The 23,782-nt window shown below is 46.7% G+C and overlaps 1 pseudogene across 1 annotated transcript in view; it reads right to left on the bottom strand.

Moving 5' to 3' along the window:
• The window catches only part of LOC144115074 (uncharacterized), a 290,915-nt pseudogene that overhangs the window by 6,662 nt on the left and 260,471 nt on the right, over positions 1–23,782 (bottom strand). The window contains exon 5 of the transcript XR_013311235.1: positions 3,006–3,172. The product of XR_013311235.1 is annotated as an uncharacterized LOC144115074 (transcript). The remainder of the gene's footprint in view (positions 1–3,005; positions 3,173–23,782) is intronic.

The following is a 23,782-nucleotide window of genomic DNA, read 5'->3' as shown; positions in this document are numbered from 1 at the left end:
CTGTGCGCAAACTTTGCAAAACTTGAAAAAAAAAGAATTAAAGCTGAGAACCGACAAGAATAACTGGGTCCATTCTATGGTAAATAGAAATATCCCAAAAAGATTTTCAGGCACGTCTTTCGAAGATATTTCAGTTTATTCGCAACCAAAGTCGGCGGAAACAGCAGTATGCGGGAAAAATTGTCTCTTTAGAAGTGCTGTTTCTACTACACCAGCAACATAATGCACCATGTTTTTGATAGATAATCATATAGCGCACAATATCTGGGCAAAATTTAACAATATAAAAAATATTTTAACGCGATCGCGTTAAAGGCCCCGTTACCCATCAAATCTGGCGTGGGCGTTGTCGGCGTTGTGCGCGAGAAATCACGAGCATGACTCTGGCAGGTAGTGCCCAAAGAGCAACCTGGAAGGCAGGTGGGCCAGCCAGGTCACGTGACGTTGTGGCGCCATCACAACCTGCCCACCAGATTGTGAGAAAACTGCCCACCATGACAGGTGGCAGTTAAATTAAGGATTGGTCCCTCGGGAAAAGCAACCTGGGCCACACAAGGCCCACCGCTGGGAGCACCTGCCATCGCAGGAACACCTGCCATCGCAGCACCTAAGCATCGCTTAACCGCTGCACCACTGCGCCGGGAGTGGTATGAGGACTGCCAGGGGTCTATGAATGTATAGTAGAGAATGACCTTCTGCATACATGACAATTAGACCATTATGCTATCATACCCTTAAGGCAGAGCTTAAGTGTCTCCTCCAATTTTTTTTCCAGTTTTTATGGTTTTGTGCTTTCTTGAAGTTGGCGTAATAATATTTCCTTATCCGTGAAGGACATATTAATGAATTCTATATTGTTTACCAGATAAGTACTTGTAGGATTCAGCTGTAATTCTTTGTCGGAATAGCTCATTTCTTCTTTTAAACAAAACCCTCCAAAGTTACCCAAAAGTTTTCGTGCACCAAGTTTGCGATTTTTTAGAAAATGAATAAAATTTAGAAATCGATAAAAACGAGTTGGCGCACTCCACAGTAGTTATAGATTTGCTGTATAATTTTTAAAGCGCCTCCTCGTAATATATCTTCATTGATTGACAAACAATTTTACCGAAAATTGAAGCGCACGTAAGTATGGGAGCCCAACTATTCCTCATCGAGGATTTTTTTTTTGTGTTTCGAAATATTTTTCTCAGACTCCTGCTTGCTAGACATCGGGAAATGGCATCAAAATATTAGGCACATTGAAGATGTCGGCCAGCGATCCGTTGCATAATCTTATCTAAAATCGCCCAGTATAGAATTGTAAATATACACCGCAGTACAGTACAGTACAGTGCAGTGCAGTACAGTACACTACAATACAGTGCAATATTTGGTACATGCAAATATTACGTGTATGGCCGAGTGGGGCCTTGGCATGCAGTCTGCATAAGCTAGGCGCCTGAGCACCTCAGCGCTCGATGGGCCCCGCTGCGTCGATTTACGTTGAACAAACGTCGCGTGCGCAAGAACCCGAACCACGAGTGCGCACAAAGGTGTTCTTTCACATAGCCTGCTGCCGTCATTTGAGCTTTGATAAGTTTGCACAGCCTGGGCTGCGTCTGTGCTGCGCAACCATCGGGCATTCAAGATCCGAGTTCCAACATTTTGTCTCCGTATGTTCCCATGGCACTCATACCGAAGACCTCAGTCAAGTGCCGATAATTTTGGTCGGAGTCATCAATTTAAAGCATGCTTCTTCCGTGTTGAGCCCTTGATGCGCTACGAGGTCTGCGGTGCGCGATCTTGAAGAACATTGCTGTTTCGCACTTTGCGACTTTATCCCTCCGCCCTTTTTTTGCTCTCCTGTCGTTTCACATTGAAATTATGCAAAGGGGCTCCGTGATAAGTTGCATTTATGTTTTTCTGGGGTGAGCCCCTTGTATTATAGGAACTCTGAGGGTGTCCGGAGACCACGACAAAAGATTCTAAGCTCCTATGAGAGGTTTTCATTGCTGTACTTCATATAGCGTCGCTTTCCGCGTATAGTTTAACTCCTCTTTCCTGAGTAAGAAAGTGTTACCGATTTCCCCTTTTTTCTATTCTTGTTTGTTCATTTCGATGGTATACAGGTATACAACGAACGAGGGAGGTATTAGAACAAGGAGCCCGCAAGCACGGCACTGCGATAGTACCTCTTAATATCTAATAAATCAAGGTGAGTCAAAGGTGCAGGTTAACAGCTCGCGTGACATGACTGTTAAAAGGTGTGAGTATAAACTCATGAGACACAAAACAACAATATCAAGCCGTATATATACCAACACAATAAATAGATATGTGCTGAGAACAAGTGCAACAAAATCACATTCTGGCAGGAATACAAAACAATGGGTTAGATAAGCTTAAGTATACATGAGCAAGAAAAGCGTAAAACAAGTTTAAAACCTCTGCACACTAAGAAAGAAAATATATATTTGAGAAAGACACTGTTTTGTTTTGCACTCTTTGTTTTCTTGTTTTGAAAAACGCATATGTGGCAACTACAAGGTGCAGTCACGAGTAAAAAATAGCACTAGTGACGTGCCACAGGAGCGGCAGATAGCAACACTCGGCTCTGCGGTTACGAACACGCCGCTAACAAAAGTGCCAGGTGCGTTCTCAAAGTTCGGCGCCGCGCCAGCCGCGCAGTGCGATTTTCTCCGCTCCGGTGACGTCATTGTGCTAATCTTTGTTGCTCGCTACTGTACAACCCATTCCAGCCTTAGACCTCGAACTGAAGTGGGCAGTTTTTGATTTAAAAAAATATGCTGATATCCCACAAGGCAAAGCAAGTTAACCAGATGACATGAAGGACAGGAAAGAAAAAAAAAAGCAATAGAAGCATTCGACGGCAAGTTTTCGACCTTTCCCTCACCTTTTCAGTTCGAATAAATAAACAAACAAGAGCGCGGACGCGCCACCTTCAGCACGTAAGCGTGTGTCGTGCGTGTTTTTCCCGCCCTCAGCGGCGGGCACTCACGTACCAAGCCTGACGCAAGAGGACCGCTGGGCGACGGCGCGGGACTGGCACCAGGAGGCGAGCGCCGCCTTGCGGGCGGCCCACAGCGACACAGCCCTCTTCAGCTCACGTATCACCTCCTGGCCACGATGGGTGCGGAACTGGAACACACCTTCGCCCGTACAGCAGCGCCTGCGAACCACCAACAAGTCGACGCTCGCTCATAGGGACCCAACTGCGGTGGGGGCTCGGCTCTCAGCCGAGCCAAATGCCCGGAGATGCTGCCGCGCATGTGGAAATTAAAAAAAAAATTGATTTTGGCTATTTAAGCATACGCCAACAAAGAAAAACTTACTCTTGAGTGGCTCAGGACTTTGGCCTGGTGAAATAAGGCTAATGATGGCGCCAGTTGCGGAAAAAAAAAAACCTATGAATTCAAATATTTCGATTCACTCTCTGGTAAATACACTGATAGGCCGGAGAGCAAGCATGCTGTCACCTTCTTCCGTCCCGTCATTGCGCTGTTTCTCTGTAGAAACCATCGCACCAGGATACAGGCACGGGATAGTGCCTGTACGATTGGTACACAGGTGCGCCATCATCAGATTGCCATGCGTGCTACCTCGACTTGCTGCTGCCTGCTTGAGGCAGATCGGCAGCGAAGGAGAAGGATTCTGTGGATCGCTCGTGGACCCTGCCGCGACCGCTTCGACTGGTTCTTGATCCTGCTAAGCCTCTGGCCCTGTCCTCCCTGCCCAGGCCGCAACAACCCGCGACAATATTTGCATACGAAGCGTTTTATCTGTATGTGCTCTGTCACGTTTCTTTTTTATTGTTGTTTTGTTATTAGTGGGAAATGACTCATACGCTCGCCAACACCGACCAAAAAGTTTGTCGCCGTACGTACTACGGGCAGCAAAAGTTTGTGGGACGCGATTTCTTGAAAAAAAAAAACGTTTATTTAGACCCACCTCGCTACCCAGTCGCCTGATATTGTTAGCAGAGGAAGAAGCATGTAGACCCCCAGTGCCTTCATAAATTTCAGGCAACTGTCTTGCGTGACTGCGCCAGAATAATCTTTTTTCCGCACACCCACGTCCCGTAAACTTTTCCTGGCGATAGTAGGTACAGTCTTTGCCAAAAGGAACCAGGCTAGACGGTTTGCTTCTCAGTTGTATATTGAAGCTATTATGCCAGCCTTCAAGCTGTAAATCTCTGTACGGTAAGCAGAACCCTCGTCCTACCTTCCGAGAACTTTTTGATCTTTAGGGAAGCCGTAAGGGCTCTACTATTCGAATGAGAAGCAAACCATGCAGCGTGCTTACTTTTGGCAAAGGCTGTACGTTCGCCATTCACCGTACGTACGTTCACCGTACATACGCACGACATTGTGCCGTTGCCTAGAAATCCGAGTTACTACCTGAGCTTACCCGAATTACTCGGTTAAGCTCGGGTAAGTTCAGTAAAGTTCGGAGGAGCGTCGTGTTAGCTGCACGAGAGGTTACTCGGGAAGGCCAACATCTTTACCGGTGGCTTTGGTAAAAACAGCCACCTGTCAGTGGCGCATCGCTTAACCGCTGCGCCACTGCGCTGGTAATGCACGAGGACTCGCACCCATCTATGAATGTGAAGTATAGAGAATGACCAGTTCTGCACACATGGGCATTAACCCACTAAAGATACCGCGTCATAATTTTAGGGCGGAGCGAAAGTGTCCCCTCCAATCGAAGAATGAACTCCTGCTTTCGCATGTCTACTCGGTTTAACTACGTTAAACCTCTACCGTTCTTTTTTCCCACACCCCTGAATAACGTAAGCATGAATGCCTGTGAGTTTTGTGCGAACGTTAGAACAGACCGTCCTTACTGACTTCATGGCACTCGGCGTAGTTGGGTAATGCGAACAGCAAAGGAAGAGGACCGAATGAAGGTTAGTAACAAGGGAGTAATTCCTCATTAGCATCCACCTAAACACAAACACACGGCTACAAGCAAAGCTATACAGCTTCCACAGAAACATCGAGATGAAAGAGAAAGTCGTCCTGGTCCGGGGCAGCCGCTCTACCAACTAAGCTAACCAGGAAGGCTTGCAGATGACAAGTGCTAATTAATCAGTAACTCGAGGTGGAAACGGTATGAGTCAGCCCCGGTGGATTCCCCTAAACATGCTGCACTTGATTATGGTTCTTGTCAAGAGTAATGTCCGCTCGTAAAGAGGGTGAGTAACCAAGGTAGGGGGTAAACGGCTCTTCTCAGCAAAAACGCACGTATATGAAGTTCAATGAGTTATACAGCCGCGCCAATATTTTTTCTTGCCCCCGCTGAGGAAGTTAGCTCGGCTGACTAATACGCGTGCCACGTACGTACCAAATATCACCCAGTGGCTCTGAACAGCTGCTCTTCCATATTTAGAAGCAGACATATCGAGATTTTCCTCAGTCTCAGAAAATTGGATTAAAACAAGACTCACGAGTGATGAAATACGACCTCGCATCATTTCCTTCTTTTCCTGCATCCAAAATCTGGTAGTCATCGCAAAGATTATGTTAACCTCATCAATAGTGCACAGAAATTTTGGTGAAATGCATGGTCAAGAGGTTAGAGTGCTTGCTTCTACAGGCCGAAACGCAGTCTGATGAACTCGGTGAGCGCATTCGCCCGTAATTCCTGTCAGTGCTCAGGCAGGATTCGAGGGGAAAAGCAACAGCCGCGGGCTTCGCGAGAATAAAAGAAGAGGCTGTGGCTGAGCGCTCTCCGACAAGCCTGTCGGGTCATTTCATTTTGTGGCGAGCAGCCTGATTGGGTCTCGCTGCCGTGCCTCTGTGTGTTTCTTCCGTCCGAATTGAAATGGCCACTGAGGCGCACATGCAGCTTTGCAAACAGCGAGAAAAAGCCCGTCTATTAAGATAGATAGATAGATAGATAGATAGATAGATAGATAGATAGATAGATAGATAGATAGATAGATAGATAGATAGATAGATAGATAGATAGATAGATAGATAGATAGATAGATAGATAGATAGATAGATAGATAGATAGATAGATAGATAGATAGATAGATAGATAGATAGATAGATAGATAGATAGATAGATAGATAGATAGATAGATAGATAGATAGATAGATAGATAGATAGATAGATAGATAGATAGATAGATAGATAGATAGATAGATAGATAGATAGATAGATAGATAGATAGATAGATAGATAGATAGATAGATAGATAGATAGATAGATAGATAGATAGATAGATAGATAGATAGATAGATAGATAGATAGATAGATAGATAGATAGATAGATAGATAGATAGATAGATAGATAGATAGATAGATAGATAGATAGATAGATAGATAGATAGATAGATAGATAGATAGATAGATAGATAGATAGATAGATAGATAGATAGATAGATAGATAGATAGATAGATAGATAGATAGATAGATAGATAGATAGATAGATAGATAGATAGATAGATAGATAGATAGATAGATAGATAGATAGATAGATAGATAGATAGATAGATAGATAGATAGATAGATAGATAGATAGATAGATAGATAGATAGATAGATAGATAGATAGATAGATAGATAGATAGATAGATAGATAGATAGATAGATAGATAGATAGATAGATAGATAGATAGATAGATAGATAGATAGATAGATAGATAGATAGATAGATAGATAGATAGATAGATAGATAGATAGATAGATAGATAGATAGATAGATAGATAGATAGATAGATAGATAGATAGATAGATAGATAGATAGATAGATAGATAGATAGATAGATAGATAGATAGATAGATAGATAGATAGATAGATAGATAGATAGATAGATAGATAGATAGATAGATAGATAGATAGATAGATAGATAGATAGATAGATAGATAGATAGATAGATAGATAGATAGATAGATAGATAGATAGATAGATAGATAGATAGATAGATAGATAGATAGATAGATAGATAGATAGATAGATAGATAGATAGATAGATAGATAGATAGATAGATAGATAGATAGATAGATAGATAGATAGATAGATAGATAGATAGATAGATAGATAGATAGATAGATAGATAGATAGATAGATAGATAGATAGATAGATAGATAGATAGATAGATAGATAGATAGATAGATAGATAGATAGATAAAGAGGAGGAGGGAAAGGCAGGGATGTTAACCAGAAAGGGGTTCCACCGTATTCGTTCGCTGCGTGGGTGAATCAATTAAAGTGTAACAACGCGAAGAACACGTCCCCCCTCCCCCTTTCCCCCTTGAACTCATAAAGCTGGTCTTCCGCAAGAGCAAACATCGACTTTGAAAACAAGATGTTGCAAATACGGCAGATAAGAGCGAAGGTTCTGCAGCCGGAATATCTGCGAGAGCAAGTTCGCTACAGTGACAGTGCTTCTGTCTGCGTTCGTGACAGACAAAGGAAGCATTTAGGATAAAACAACATATAAAGTAGGTGAGTCCGAAAGAAGGAATGACTGCCCGCTCCACTAATGTACCGCGGGTAAGTGAACGTCCCGATCTATCTGGACAGAACTTCGCTGACTGAGCTTCGGTGAAAAACTCTCTCTTCAAGGATCTTCATTGTTTTGTTTCTTATCAGCTTCCTTCCTCTATAAATGTTTGTGGATAATTATTAATTGCCCCCTGACTTCTTTTCCTGTGCTGTAGTAAAACTATACGGCTTCAATCGCGAAATAGAGCGACCTTGGCGACCTGCATTCCTTTTTTTTTCTGCCCATGCATAACTACACGTACATGCAATCAAATTTTTAGCTGGCGTGCGTGACGGCCGCGTTTTTGCGCGCTCCTGAAGCTTATAAAGGAGTGACCTTGTCAAAATATTAAATCTAAGCACAGGCTCAATAAGCCCGTGCTCAGTATTGAGCTTTCCGTAAGTTTGGTTCGTCGTAAAGCGCAGGTGCGCAGAAAATGAGGCCGTCATGCAGCCTGGCTAAAGACTTGGCCGGCCGTACTTAGCACTAACTGAAAAGAATATCCGATCGCAATAATGTACAGAACGTTGGTAGTTAGTTCCTCCTCACATGTATTAACCTAATGGAAAGCTTGTCCAGGTTCAATTTCTCTTTTTCTTCTTTTTCAGATTGTCACACACACTCGTGTACACTCTACAAACTACCAGATATTGTCCTTTCTCGCTTCGCACCGTACTTCTTGAAGCGAAAACCCAGCGGGCTGCGTTGCTGCGTTGCTTTTAAGGCCCGTCGTCTTGGCACCAATCCGCAGCAAAGACGTCGCTCGCCGGACGTTGGAGGTCCCAGCGCGTCGAGCATTTACGGATTGCGGCGGCTGAATCCAATTAGTCCCCGGCTCCACTCACCTCATATGATCCGTTTAATTCGAGCTCGTCTTGGCGCAATGGCATAATAGGAAAAAAGGCAAAATTTTGATAGAGAAGAAAAGTTTCACAGCTTCGTCACTTCAGTAGAGATGAGGAGCAGCCTGCTTAGCAGAGAAGTGCCGGAAAAGCGTAATGCAAACCCAAAAGCTTCTGGAGCAGGAGGCGCAAACCTTTTCGACTAAGACTCCCGTCATCGCATTTGTCATTTCCTGGCGTTGAGAAAACGAAAAATGAAGCAAGGAAGAAAAATGAAAACTAGGTGGATAATGATACGGTGCGAGTTCTCTCTTCTTTCTCTCCCTCTTTTCATTTTTTTTTTCACGCCTGCGCATATTCCGCATCCTTTTTTTTTCCTGCTCGCTGAAGAGGCCGTAGCTGACATTGGATGTCGTTTTGCAGCATTAACGTACGCTGTGGTACTGGGAGACATATAGTCCCTCAGTTCCGCCGGCTGAAGTTACTAGGCGAAAAGCGAAGGAATGATGTGGAACACTACATTTTCACTTGTCACCATATGTCTTGCTCATAATCGAGCTTAATGCACTGCTGGAATAACAAGCCTTTTTGACCAATGCACGTCTCGAAGAAAAGCGCAGCGTGTGATGTCTCCGCCGTTGAGTGGCACTCCTTCAGGTGCTTCCGTGTTTGTCAGTACAGACGCCTTTGCAGTAAAAACGGCCCGAAGCAATGGCGCACAATGTAAAAAAAAAAGTCTAAAAGGGGGCCAGATATTAGTCTCGTTGGGGACAGACTTGGTTGGCACAACAATTCGTCCTTTTTGCGCTGAAATTCAAGGACTTTAACTGCTCATCTCATAGCGAATGGGCGCAACAGTTCGGCTGTGAAAGCAGCCTTTAGAAGCAAAAATCAAATTCGCCCTATTCCAGACCGTGAAAAGCACTTTCACACTAAGGCTTCCGTAACGAAAAAAAAAGAGAGAAATTTTTATCTTTCGTTTCTGATCATGGAAAACTTTTTAACTGAAACTTTCGTGTACCTGCAAAAGTTTAAATAGAACGAATAGTTTTCTTCAATTAATCAGTCTAGTGTACAGCAAGAAGCACTCGCGCTTGACCCCCCCCCCCCCCCCCCCTCCCGTCCGGTACACTGCTTCAACTAGAAAAACCGTAGGGCTTGTCAATATTTTTAACCCTTTGATTCACCCTAATTTTTTTCTGCTCGCGCAAAAGAGGGGGGGGGGGGTTAAATATTTAGCATGAAGGTCCGTTCCCTGAACTCACATTCTCCCCTTTCTTCTCCAGGAGCATCGCCACGATTAAGTCGCGGCTGGTGCCACGATGGTGGTCGCGATATTTATTTATTTATTTGCCGACCCCATTGCAGACGTAATGGGGGTACACCATGACTGGATACAAGCAGCAAGCCAACTATAATAGATGTTTAAGAAGCGCTAACTTGGGGAAAAAAAATGGCGATAAGTTTGCGAAATGCGGCAATGTCTGGGGTTCAACTGCGTCACGCGAAAGGGGATTCCAAATGACACACGTTCTGTGCATGAACTGCCTAATGAGAGCAAGCGCCGAAACCTTTACCTTAACATTTCTGTCAGCACGCTAAAGGCGTGTCGAGGCGCCTCGATTACACGGCGCTCTCCCACACGCGTGTTGCCTGGTTCTTCGGCCTCTAAGTAGCAGCTGCGCCTTTTAGGAACGCCTAAATTTAAAGTTTGGTTGTTAGGAACTCGAACAACCCGGCGCCAACACCCCACGCTGTTAGAATTTATTTTCACCGCGCTTTTGCCTGGGTGGCACGAAAAAGACGTTGGAGTCGTCCTAGAATGCATCATGGACGAGTCTAGGGTCTTTTTGCTATCACCGAAGTAAAAGCGCGCTGGAAAGAAATTGAAACAGCGGAGCGTGTTGGCGCCGGTTTGTTCGCGTTTCTTTCCATCGAGGTAGTATGTGTTATGCATGGGCAAGAAAAAAAAAAGGAATGCAGGCCGCCAAGCTCGCCTATTTCGCGACTGAAGCCGTATAGATTTACTACAGCACAGGAGAAGAAGTCATGGGGCGATTATTAATTGTCCACAAGGATTTATACAGGAAGGAAGCTGATAAGAAACAAAACAATGAAGATCCTTGAAGAGACAGCTTTTTCACCGAAGCTCGGTCAGCGAAGTTCTGGCCAGATAAATCGGGACGTTCACTTGTGGAACAGGACAACCATATTCGGAAAGCCTCCATGCCGCTCTCTCAGGTTGCGCCTGACAGCGTACAGGGGTCTTCTTACTCCGCCGAAACGTCATTAACAGCTGTGTCCGTGCTACGACGCTCGCTGCGACGCTCGCTGTCATAATGCGCGGTCGATGAACCTGGCCCGATCTGGCTTGTCGGTCAGCATCGGGCAATTTTCGGTAACCGCAGTCGGCTAAGACCTGCCCGGTCCCATTTACTTCGCGTCCTGCTTAAGATATGCCGCCAAGGAAAGCTCTTTGTGCGACCGCTCCTTGTGCCGAGCCTTCCTATAACGAGTATTTCCGCTCTCTTTCACATTTCCGCCCCTCCTCCCCCTTTTCGGAATCGTCTATAGGCCGGCCTAGGCTACGTTAATAAAACTGCACGCTCCGTTGCAGTGCCGCTCCCCATGATTGCAAGAACCATTAGCTTCAACGGGGAGTGAGTGATGGTTTCAACGTCACACTCAGAATTGTATATATATAAAAAATAAAACTCCCGCCGAGGGCCACCGCAGCGTTACCAGAAAGTTATTGTAGACTAGGAGACAGCTTGACCTCGCGACGCCTAGCACATGATTTTGCGCAGTCATTTATGGGTTGCTCAGAGAAGGAGTTTTCAAATGCACGGTTTCACACATGCCAAACACGAGCACGCTTTAAGCGCCTTTTTATTTCTCCAGCATGCGCATGCCGAGGTTCAACGGCGCCGGTGGTGTGCGCACCATCTTCCGGTACAAGCCTTCAACGCTGATCTTTAGACATCCAATGCACATGGGCCCGATCACGCACTGTTTAAACCAGCAACCCCAATAGCGCGATTCCGCACTTAAATTACCTTTCAGTGGATTTACCTCCTCCAGTTGAACCATGTTCGCTCCCAATAAATTTTAGGCTGCCGTTATGACGCACGCATTTAGCGGGTACTAACGAGGAGCAAAGTAAATAGCCTTGCATTAGCCCATTTCTGCGCAGGAAATTCAGGAGCCTACTTGCTGGCAGCTGGGATCTGATCAACATGTCGGCTTCAGAAGAGACCATGGGTTACATACCAAGACATTTGCTATGCTTTTTAAGAGCGTTAGCTATTATTCATTACGTTTCGAGATTTTCGTGGGGTCTGCTACCACCTTTTCGCGCTCTAATTAAGCTCGCGCATGGTAGCCTTAGATGCGTGTGCGTCACTAAGCCCAAACCAAACCAATCCAGTCCAACCCAACCCAACCCAACATAGAACACACAACACAGCAGAATTTTCACGCTCTAAGTTAACTGTACAGCGCTGTCATTTATTGAATTGTTGTGCAAACTGAGGCAAGGCAGACAAGAAGAAAAAAAAAAGTGGTGTGATAGAAAATGGAGTTTTAGTCGTTCATGATCTCGCGTTGTTATACAAATTACAACTGCAGTTCTTGGACGTGTAAGGTCATATTCATGTCCTTCTCGTAGCAGTACAGTGGGAGAAGCGAGACAAAGAAAAATATTTCCAGCGCCTTCTCAGGCGCCTCCTACCGCCACACATCGACATCAAGTTTCGCGGCGTACGTACTGCGCTTCCGCATCCATTGCGTAGCAGCTATTATCTGCTGAGCCAGTTCAGTCCATCACTTAAATCGCAAAGAAACACGATCAATCCCACGCTTCGGCATCTCGCCCGCTGGCTTGCATAAACAGGAAGCACGGAGTTCCGATGATCGCAGCGCGCTGATGCTCTCGACGCCTCGAGCGCGCCGGGGCCGGCGGTGGTAACAAGCCGCATCAACGTCACCGCACGGCCGCGCGAAAATCGTCCGCGTTTCTTCGCGCATCTGCATTTCTCCTCGCGGCGGCGAACTTCTTGAGCGTCGCGGCCTAATCGCGGCCGGCGCATAAAGAGTGCCTTGGCGCGCGCGCGCGCGTTATGCAAATCCCCGCGGAAACCGCGGGATGTATATGCAAATCTCGGCTCTCCCCGCACCCCTCCTCCACCTCGCGCGCTGTTCTGCTTCGGTCGGTTCGGCCGTAGTTGGCCACCGGTCGGTCTCGCGCTGACCGGCGGCTCGCCACTTGACCCGGTGTACTCGACTCGCTCGCTGTGCGGGGCCACTCGTGGCACCCGCTGGGAGAAACTCGAGTGGGGCTGTCCTTAGCTGCCCGCCTCGCCGTTTGTACACGCGACTACTCTTTTAAGTTGCCGGTGCCAAAAGTACCAAAAAGAAAAAAAAGAAGGTCACGGAACAGCCGGCCCACCAGGTCCCGCGGACGTAGCGTGTGTCTTGAACTCCCCACCCTTAGGGCCCCTCTCTTTAAGTGCAAATTCACTGCTACGCGGGGCGGCGGCTTTAATTTGCGAACTGTCAGCAAAGCACGCGCAGGAGCAGCACCCGAGAACACGCAACGCAAGGCCCCCGGCGTCGTTTGAAGACGGGATACTGTGCTGCGCGCTGGCTACTGCTTCTTTCTGGCTAGCGGAAGAACCCCCCTCCCATCCGGCCCATGCCTACGCGTGTGGCCCTTTTTTCGTTTCTCGTTCCTTTTTTGTTTCCCCCGAACATAAGCCACACGCTTTTAGCTCTGCCCCAATGAGAAGGCACCCCTGAGGGGGACGTCTAGCTACGCCCCAGCATCGGTGCTCTTATTTTTTTACTGTCACTCTTTCCCCTAACGAGCAGACGGGGAAAGACATCGTCTAGTCTCCCTCCCAGGGGTCAGAAACTTAAACGTTGTTTTCACGAACCCAGTGAGCTTCCTTAAAGCTAGGGAGGTGGCTATCCTTCCGCGATAACGACTATCGAAAGGAGCCTGTAAGCCGCAACTATAAGCGCACTTGCACCATCGATCGAAAGGCGTTTGTGCGTGTAGTTACGAAAAAAGTTTAAAGATTAGAATTTATGGCGTAGTTTTTATCACGTATTTGCTGTGCGAATCGGAACCCTGGACCGCTGCGCAGTTTTTCCAAGGATGCGCCATCATCACTTCAATTTAAGAAGACTTAAGCGTACGAACTGCGGCTTGCACTAGCAATTCTTTTTCTTTTTTTTTTGCTTTTATCTCATACCGAGGCCATGTGCCGCAAATGCGCTCGTCAACGCATCGATTGTTACAGCTGCACTAAAATTGATCAGGTGTTCTCCCGTCTTCTATTGAACTTCTGCCACCTCAGTTTCCGACGTAAAGGAGCAGGAAAGCGATTTTTGCATGCTTCCCGTACTTACAGTCGGCAGTAAAAGTGTACGGGATGCGTGAAGAAGTTTGTTGTAACGCAGCCTGCGACCCAATGATCTGGTATTGACACTAGCGGATGGATAATGCACGTTCCATCACACTTGCCGGCATTTGAGTCGATTGACCTGTGTGACTTCGCCGGAACTTTTTTTTTTTTACACACACCCGCGTCGTGTAAACTTATGCTGCCGACTGCACACAGCCTCGGTAGCGTGATACAGGGCCTCAAACTGGTCTTTCGAATGCTTCACCGCAAGGGCAGCCAGTCCGCTTGGCCCGTGTATATTGGGTAAGCAGCGTCTAAAACGACAGACGATACACATAATAGGCAGTACAGGTGCGATACAAAGAAATGCGAAGAGCGCGGCGGCAACGCGTTGCGCAGTTGGAATTTATCTTCAATGGCTTGTACCTGGGTGGTAACAAAAAGATGCTAGAGTGGTACATTATTGTATCATGGATGTCTCTAAAGCATTTGTGTTGCGGGCCAACTATAAGCATGACGGGAAAAAATTGTCAGAGCGGAGGGCGTAGGCGCCGCGGTGTTCCCATTTCTTTCTATCGCGACAGTACAACGCGTGCTGTCTACTCTGTTTATCGTTTGTCGTTTTCTTCCACTGTTTTTTTCAATATAACCGACCGCCAACTCGCCCAACTTTCGATACTTTTGCATTACAGGTCCACATAGCAGCAAAAGTGCGGCACTGCAGGAGGCGTAAATACTTTAAAATATTGGGCAGGATTTAGTTTTTTTAAGCATTTCATTTGAATGCGACGTCGCACTGCGCTGTGTTTAGAATGGTTGATAAAGGTCTTTGGGCACGCAAAGAGAAAATGCTGCGTAGCATCAAACGGACTGCGGGCTGTTGGAACAAACGGTGTGACGAAAGCGACGGGGTGGCGCTGCTCAAGAGAGGATGAGGCAGAGGGCTCGAATCGAAAGTGGTGCGAGATGCTTGTCTTCACAAAGTAACTGTTCGTGGCAGAGTACCGAGAAAAAAAAACAATGGTGTCCCCTCACTCCACTCTTTCGGTGCGGCTTAGTCCTTGCTCCTGTGTCACTTCTTTCGAGCGCCGCGTTGAAAAGAATGAAGCGACAAAAAGGAAAAAAACCGAAATCCACGGCAGTGGAGAGTAATGGATACCACGCATCGTACAAGACGGAATAAGGAGTGAAAAAAAGCTACACAAAGCCGTGGATGGGAGCCCCCAAACACAAGAGTGCCAACAGCTCCTCAAGTAGAGCAATAAAAAGCTGGGTTTGGCAGGGAGTGAAAGCAGCGGTGCGAACGAGGCGGGCTGTAGAGGAACGAGGCTGCACGACGCAGATGTCTTCGAGGGGATTCCGAGGCGGGCGCGGCGAACACAGCGGGATAAGCAAACGACGACAATCATCGGCGGCGCGTGGCATAATGTATCCCGCTTCCAGGCGGAGGAACAACAGCGGGCCGCATTTCCTCCGTGCCATTGAACCGCCCCCTCCGCCGCCACGCTTCTCACCCGCGAGGCCTTTGAACGCGCCGCGCGAGAAAACCGCGGGCGGCGAGACAAGTGCGACGCGCGGCATTAGCGCGCGTGGCGCGCCGCCTACGCGGCCCGGCTGGCTCGCGGCACCGCTAGACGCGCGGCGGCTTCGCGACGACATTCCGCAGCATTCGTCGCGGCGCGCGGCGTGCTCGTCGCCACTAGCGGTAAACGCGTCCGCCCTCCCCACTTCTCGGCTGCCTCGAATCGTCGCAGCATTCTGAGAGAGAGAGAGAGAGCGTGTAGGCGCAGGCAAGGCGTAGGACGTGTGTTGGGTCACGGCCAAGGCGCCGGCGTCGGTCCGCTTTGCCCGAGGAGCACGGGTCGCTTTGTTCCGTTGCTCCAGAAAAATATAAAGAAATAGCCACGAGGGAGGCATGAGGGATGTGCCAATTACATCCACTGGCAGGGCAGATGCCTCTCCCATTGATCTGTAATTATTTGCGTCCTGCGCAAGCTGCTGCTGCCATATCCTTGCAAAGTGCCCCATTTCACCCAACAACCTGACTCTCTGACTACGTTTTACTTCTGGAATTCACTCCGTTACCCTAAGGGACAATCAGTTACCTGTTCTCCGCATTACGTGCTCTGCCCGCGTCCATTTCCTCTTTTTAAATTCGTGCCGCCGCGGTGTCCCTGTGGTTATGGCGCTCGGCTGCTGACCCGAAAGACGCGGGTCCGATTCCGGCCGCGGCGGTCGCATTTCGATGGAGGCGAAATTCTTGAGGCTCGTGTGCTGTGCGATGTCAGTGCACGTTAAAGAACCCCAGGTGGTCGAAATTTCAGAAGCCCTTGACTACGGCGTCCCTCATAGCCAGAGTCGCTTTGGGACGTTAAATCCCGATAAATCATAGACCATCTTTTTTAAATTTTCATAGGCCCCTTATCCTTACATCTTTTCCGTGCCCACTGCGTTGTCCTCAATACAATTTCCAGCTTTTTCTTTAGCCTCTTTGTTTCCGCCTCATAGGTGAGCTCAGGCAAGATACATTTCGGGCTCATATAATCGCCAAAATTTATTTTCTCACGATACTCCACCAAATCCCCGCTCTCCTCGTTCAACTCAAACCGTACACTGGACCGGATACATCGTGGTGCAGTGTTTCATCATCGCAGTTAATTCGCGGGAACTAAATCAGTTCGTTACTCAAGCAGTTCCGGCCGCGACAGTTAGCTCTTCGCGAACAGGACGGATTCGTGCATTCGATTTCCTGTCGGGGGGCCTTGGCCTTCTCTGCAGAGGCCAGAGACACTCCAGTTTCCCAGGCTACGCCAAATCATCCGGAGTTCAAGTGTTCCTAAATCGCAGCTGTCATCTGCATGAACGCAGTAGATTTGTGCCTTCCGGTGGAGTCTAAAATTTCCTGAATGCTCCGTATACAGTAAGCTCGGCCGCATCTCGTTTTTAATCGTTATTAATGACCATGTCTGACGCTAGTCGTTGTGATGTTATGTGTACTGATAGAACCTCAGTATAATACGTACAGACTATCGCAAGTCAGAGAGAGAGAGAGATCGAGCGTTTTTCCCCGAGTATTTTACAACATTGAGCAGATCTTCTCGGAGAGAAATGAATCGCTTTAAAACGGCGCTAGCATTGCTCCTTGCACGGAATGTTTCCATTTTCGTTTCAGAATGGCTTAAAAAGCACAAAACCGGGCGCCGAAAGAGCGGCATGGTATCTATACAGGTACTAAGCTCGGCCGAGAGGGGGGGAAAAGTTGGGTGCTTAGGAGGGCTGTGAATTTTTTAAAAGCGCGTTTACCGCTCTACCACGCACGCTGTAAACGCGCGCAAAAACTCTAATCCGCAGATTTCTGGAGCGCAGACCACTTGTTTACGACCTGAGCACTATGACGTGCTACTGAATAAGTTGGGAGACTTGAAAGCCCCGGCAGTGCTTTTATAATGCAACCGTTATTAGCGAATGTCCTCGCCAAATAACGCATTACAACCTCTTGACTGGAGTCTATAGGCTAAAGGGAGCACGGGGGCTGCTGAACCACTGCTCCATGTACCGACACGGCGTCGTTTTGTTTTCGCGACTGCCTGTGTTATTCATTTTCAGATCGCCGATGCCACTCGCACCTGCTTAATATTAAACTGCTGTCCACACGCAATAAACCGATACTATTATCGTTCTTCACGTCATCCCCCCTCCCCCCCACACCTCATGGCCGTCGGGCACTAGCGATAAAAACAGTCGTTTGTTGTGTCTGTGTCTACACTTCTATGTCAACATTTATTTCTCCTCCAAATTTAGTGTGCGCGTTGTTCTTGGAGGCTTTCCTTCGGTGGAGCAAGACATTGTGTAAATTAGTGGTGTAATATATGGTTCATTTATTTATTTTTGTTTATTTATTTATGTTGCCCCTCAGGACCAGAGGCATTTCAGAGGGGGATTGGTAAATATACAAAAATAGAGAGAAAAAATACAGTTGGCAAAGTGAATGTTGAATAGCACCTGAATATACGCCGTTAGCTAGTGCTTCGCGGGACTGCTTGGAATCGTTAATGCCAACAACTTCTGCAGGAAGGTACTTCCAATCACGTGAGGTTCGCGGCAGGAATGACTGCGAGAAGCATTTCGTGTTGCATGACACTATTACGACTATGTGATTATGATCAATGCGGTGGGATACATAAACTGGCTGAGGGATGAAATGATCACGTAGAGTGGGATGATGATACATATTGCGTAACAGGGCGGTACGGAACACTTGTCTACGCGATGTCAGCAGTGGGTGGCAGAGATTAGACTTCATGGTAGTTATGCTCGCTGTGCGGTTGTAGTTAGCAAGGATAAATAGTACTGAGCTGTTTTGCTCCATCTCGAGATCACTAATTAAGTGGTCATGAGTGTAATCCCTAACCGCTGTTGTATGCTGAGTTTGGATCGTATTAATGCTTTATAAAGCGATAGTTTAAAATTAGAAGGAACATTAAAAAATTTGCGACATAAGTAGCCTAGCATGCGATTAGCATTTTTAATTATGCTCTCTGTATGAAGAGACCAGTTAAGTTAAAGGTAATGTGAACGCTGAGGCATTTACATGACGAACCCGACTACAAAGAAATGTTATCTATGTAGTAGGGAGGGGAGGGGGGCAGAAGTTTTCCTAGATACAAGCATAACCTTGTATTTGTTAATATTTACCTGCATTAACCATTCCTTGCACCAGTTTCTTATAGTGGTAAGGTTTGACTGAAGTAAAGTAATGTCGTTAGCGTTGGTTATTTTTCTAAAAATGACGCAATCATCAGCGAATAGGTGAATATGGGACTTCACAGAGGGATGGCTAATGTAAAATATAAACAATAGGGGTTCATGAACTGAGCCTTGTGGAACTCCGGAACACGCCTCTCTAAAACTGCAGTTATAACCGTTAGCGAAAACAAATTGTGAGCGATTAAAAAGAAAACATCCAATCTATTTCAATAATTTACAGTCAATATTCAGTTGTTTTAGCTCGTGAAGTAATAGTTTGTGGAAAACCATGTTGAAGCTTTTGAAAAATATAAGCATATGCAATCATACTGATGATAAATCTAGAATATGATGCAATGCAGGTGTAAAACGATATTAACTGTGTTTCATAAGAGTAAGATTTCCGAAAACCATGTTGTGCCGACGTAAAAAATGAGCTCGATTCAAGGAAATTAACAAACGTGGTGAATTGTAAATGTTTGAGCATTTCACAATAAGTTCGGGTAAGGATAATGGGAATAATTACTAGGGGATGCTTTGCTGCCGGATTTGTAGACTGGAACCACCTTTCCGATTTTCACCTCATTGGGTAGCGTTGATTGGTCAAGTGATTGCTGAAAAAATTTGGTAAGCATTATGGAAGAATAAGTTAAAGTGTTTTTTAAAAGAATTTTGAGTTAATACAATTATGACCCGGAGCTGAATGAACGCTGAGTTCATAAATAACCTTGTTGACGCCAGGCGTAGCAACAATTATAGAGGGCACGGTAGCATAGTTGAAGTGGCGTGTTTTTGGCTTAAGTACATCAGATATGGCTGTAAATTTCTGATCAAATGTGTGGTTAAGAAACATGGCACAACGGTCGGAAGGAATGGGGTCACCTGAAGGGTCAGTTACGGCGCTGCTATCATCAGCAGAAGTATTAATGACACTTCAGAATTATTTAACATTGGCGGTTAGCATAGAGGGCAGTACATGTGTGTGAAAGCGCTTTTTAGCGTCTTTGAGCGCCTGCACATATTTGCTGGATGCCGCCGTATACGAAGCCCATCACTCGCTTGTTGGCGAAAGCTTTGCGACACGCTATAGAGGTGTTTCTTTTTGTTGGATAAACACTTAATGTGATTATTATACCAGGGTGTCTAGTAACGATGCATTCAGGAATATGCTGTTTAGAGAGATGGGTGAACATAGATAGCCGTGAACATGTTCTAGTTGGTTTGAACAGTGCGGTTATCAAAGCCATGAAGGAAAACTTCGATAAAAAAAGATAGTTCGTTATTTATCGCCTGAAATTTTGCTTTCTTGTAGTCTCCATTATGTTTTATTTTTATGAGTATTCGGAGGGGCTAGGTTAATGTCAGATTGCATTAGCAAGTGGTCGCTGATGCCCGGCAGGTATGTAATAGGTGAGACTATGTCAGGTCGATTTGTCAGGGTTAAATCTAGTGTGTTGTTTACGTCACTTGTTATTCGATTTGCTTACGTGCACAATTGCACTAACGAGAATACATCTGAAAACACATCTGAAAATTCGCGACATTAAGACAAGAACGGCGATATTAAAGGGGAGTCAGAAATCCATGTTAAGTTCGGAAAATTGAAATCGTCAAATAAGGATAGTGGCGAAGAAGAAAATCATGTTGCAACAATATTAATACCATCGTAAGGTTCCGACCTCTCTATATAGCTTTCATTGATCATGAGAAAGCATTTGACTCAGTGGAAACCTCAGCAGTCATACAGGCATTGCGGAATCAGGGTGTAGATAAGCCTTATGTAAAAATACTGGAATATACATGTAGGAACTGCACAGCTACCATAGTCCTTCATAAAGTCAGCAATAAAATTCCAATAAGGAAGGGCGTCAGGCATGGAGACACGATCTCGCCTATGCTATTCACCGCCTGTTTACAGGAGGTATTCCGAGGCCTGAATCGGGAACAGTTGGGGATAAGAGTTAATGAAGAATACCTATATAATCTGCGATTTGCTGATGACATTGCCTTGCTGAGTCAGGAGATGCACTGCGAATCATGATCAATGAGTTTAACAGGCAGAGCAGTATGGTGGGTCTAAAAATTAACATGCAGAAAACCAAAGTAATGTTCAATAGTCTAGCAAGGAAACGGCAGTTCACATTTGGCAACGAGGTGCTGGAAGTGGTAAATGAATGCGTCTATTTAGGGCAGGTAGTGACAGCTGATCCGAATCATGGGAGGGAGAGAGAGAGAGAGACAAAAGTGGTACAAGAAAGGCAGGGAGGTTAACCAGTAAAATGTTCCGGTTGGCTACCCTGCACTGGGGGAGAGAGATGAGGGGGGCGTAAAAGAATAAGAAGAAGCAGAAAAATGCAGTCCGTAGCAAGCACGACAGGCAAATAACACAAGCACTATAAGTCACAGGCCGCCGCAGCTGTAGCCTGCACACCTTCGATTCCTCTGGACAGCAGCGGCTGACCGACCGGACTGAAGTCCAACAGCGTCCACTTCCATCACGGTCACCAAAAAAGAAACAGTGGTTTCATTATAATGTCGTAAAACAGGAAAAAAACTGAAGAGGCGAAGGGACGGCGTTCTGGTCTAGAGCCACTTCATCGTCTTCTTCCATCATGAGAGGGAAATAACTAGAAGGATAAGGATGGGGTGGAGCGCATATGGCAGGTTCTCTCAGATCATGAATAGCAGTTTACCAATATCCCTCAAGAGAAAAGTGTACAACACTGTATCTTACCGGTGCTCACCTACGGGGCAGTAACGTGGAGGCTAACGAAAAGGGTTCAGCTTAAGTTAAGGACAACGCAGCGAGCCATAGAAAGAAAAATGATAGGTGAACGTTAAGATACAGGAACCGGGCAGAGTGGGTGAGGGAACAAACGCGTGTTAATGACATCCTAGTCGAAACCGAGAGGAAGAAGTGGGCTTGGCCAGGGCATATACTGCGAAGGCAAGATAACCGCTGATCCTTAAGGGTAACGGAGTGGATTACAAGAGAAGGCAAGCGTAGCAGGGGGCGGCAGAAGGTTAGGTGGGCGGATGAGATTAGGAAGTTTGCAGGCATAGGGTGGGCCCAGCTGACAAAGGACAGGGTTAATTAGAGAGACATGGGAGAGGCCTTTGCTCTGCAGTGGGTATAGTCAGGCTGATGATGATGATGAAGGTTCATTGTTCAACGTAGGCAATGAACTGAATTTATTTGCTCTGTCTGTGACAGTCTAAAGTGCATCAGAAATAGCTGCCCCTCGTCAATAAAATGCGCACTGTGCGCACACAAAAGACGGAAGCTGAAGGTTGCGCCATTTCCTTGAATTACGTTTCGCACGAAAGGCCAGCGTGAGCAGCAGAAGTCAAGTGTACCTTGTATATTCCGTCTTCTTTGCCTTATATATTCTAACGTCTCGTCTCATTGAGAAATCTCGAAGTGTGCCATGTATTCTTATTCGACTGTGCGCACGATTCTAAGTTTATCCAGCGTAGATATAGTTGCTAAGCACACAAACAGCTTCCTTGCGATCATGACAGGCAGTTATTTCTTGACCGCTTTATAGTTTTACTGTCGTTAAAATTCTCAGCACTATGTCACGTTTTTCAGTGGGCTACACAGTCTACACACACGTTGTCTTGTTTTCTGTGTGTGCGTGCGCGTGTCTGTGAGCTCGGCCTCATTATTTCTTTTTTTTTTTTTTGCGCAGGAACTCTCCATCTGGGGCAGCTTCTCATCAGTTTTCTTCGTGGGCGCTAACCTAAGCGTCTCATCTGGCTCCTCCAGCCCTCCCTTCTCCGAGGAAAACAACGTCCACTCCGCTGAGCAGACATCATCGAAATGAGTCAAGAAAAGAAGAAGAAGAAAAAAAAAACACGCCGTCGGGCCTCCTTCGGCCGCCACGAAAGACCGCTCATTTCACCGCTCTTCATTTCCTTTCTCTCTTGTAGATGCTTTTTTTTCCCCCTCTGTCGCCATCCCACGGTCCGATGCGCTGCTCACGCTGATAACGAAGCGCCACGCGAGTATAGCGCGCTGTTATGAACCGCCGCCGCCGCCGCCGCGTGACGCGTGTCCGGTCACCATGGCGGCATCTGAGGCCGGCCGACGCGTCCTGTACACGCTGCAGACGGCCGCCGCCCCCGCAACTCGCCAGGGTGTCCCCAGGGCTCCCCGAGGTCGCGCACGCGCGCATAGGCAGCCCTTCCGGCCCCGGACGTGATCACTGTGCCCACCCGGCTGCGCTTGTGTGTACAAACATGCGGGTACCGGAAGTAAGAAATCTGCGAGCCGAAGGGGGCAGGCGCCGCTGTGTTTGCCATTCAAGCGGTGCCGCTACTTCCCTTTCCGTTTATCGGGCACCACTGTTTACCTCGGTCCTCATAAGTGGACGGATCATGTGGGGAGCACTGTTTAATGCAGGCACTGGCTGCTGTTTTTGGAAAACGGGAAACTACACCAGAAGTGAGTAAATGCTTAAAGAGGCCAATTTAAAGGGTGCAACAAGGTGACCATGTGGGCTAGTTGGCGTGTATCAGACATAACTGCACCAGCGAAAGTACCAGACCACCAGGAGAAGAAGAACACAGGAGAACGCTGGACTGACAACTGAGGTTTAGTCGACAGGCGCCCAACCTAGGTCACTAAAACACACGTGTGTATCAGACACGCTAAAAAGCAACACAGATGTGGCGAGCCACCGAAGAATGGATACATGTTCATGTTCATGTTCATGAATGGATGTGTTTAAGTTGTGGCAAACAACAAAAGAAAACTATTTTGCCTATCAACCTTACGCGCGCACACTTCTGCGCTGGAAATTAAATTCCTTGTTCGTGAGTAGCAAGGACACGGTGCCCTGACGCCAGTGTCACTGCCTCGCAGCCTAATATGGTAGGCCTCCAGGATTTCCCTCTCCTCCCTGTTTTTTCCTTTTCCGATGACTGACATGTTGTTAAAAGCTGGAACACAATCTTCACAACTCCTGCAGTGACGTGGGAGATTATTTCGATCAGACAAACTTCTCAGGGAATTGTTATGTTCGCGTTCCCGGTCATTGGCACATCTGCCAGTTCGGCCCTTTTACATCCTCCCAAATGACAGGGGTATCTGGTAACCGACACGAGCCGAACAAGCAACGGACTTTTTGGCGTGCTTCACAATGCAGCCCTTGGACATCTTCCCCCACTGGCTTTCGCGATTCTTGAACATAAATCAGACGGCTTACAAGGCGTAGAGAACACTGCCGTCACGCCGTGCCGTTGTGCAATGTGTTCTTCTGTCCACACATCGCGGCAGTTT

Source organism: Amblyomma americanum, chromosome 1, assembly GCF_052857255.1.
Source record: "Amblyomma americanum isolate KBUSLIRL-KWMA chromosome 1, ASM5285725v1, whole genome shotgun sequence".
NCBI lineage: Eukaryota > Metazoa > Arthropoda > Arachnida > Ixodida > Ixodidae > Amblyomma > Amblyomma americanum.
The sequence above is the reverse complement of the archived record's forward strand: the minus strand, read 5'-3'. Positions and strand labels throughout refer to the sequence as shown.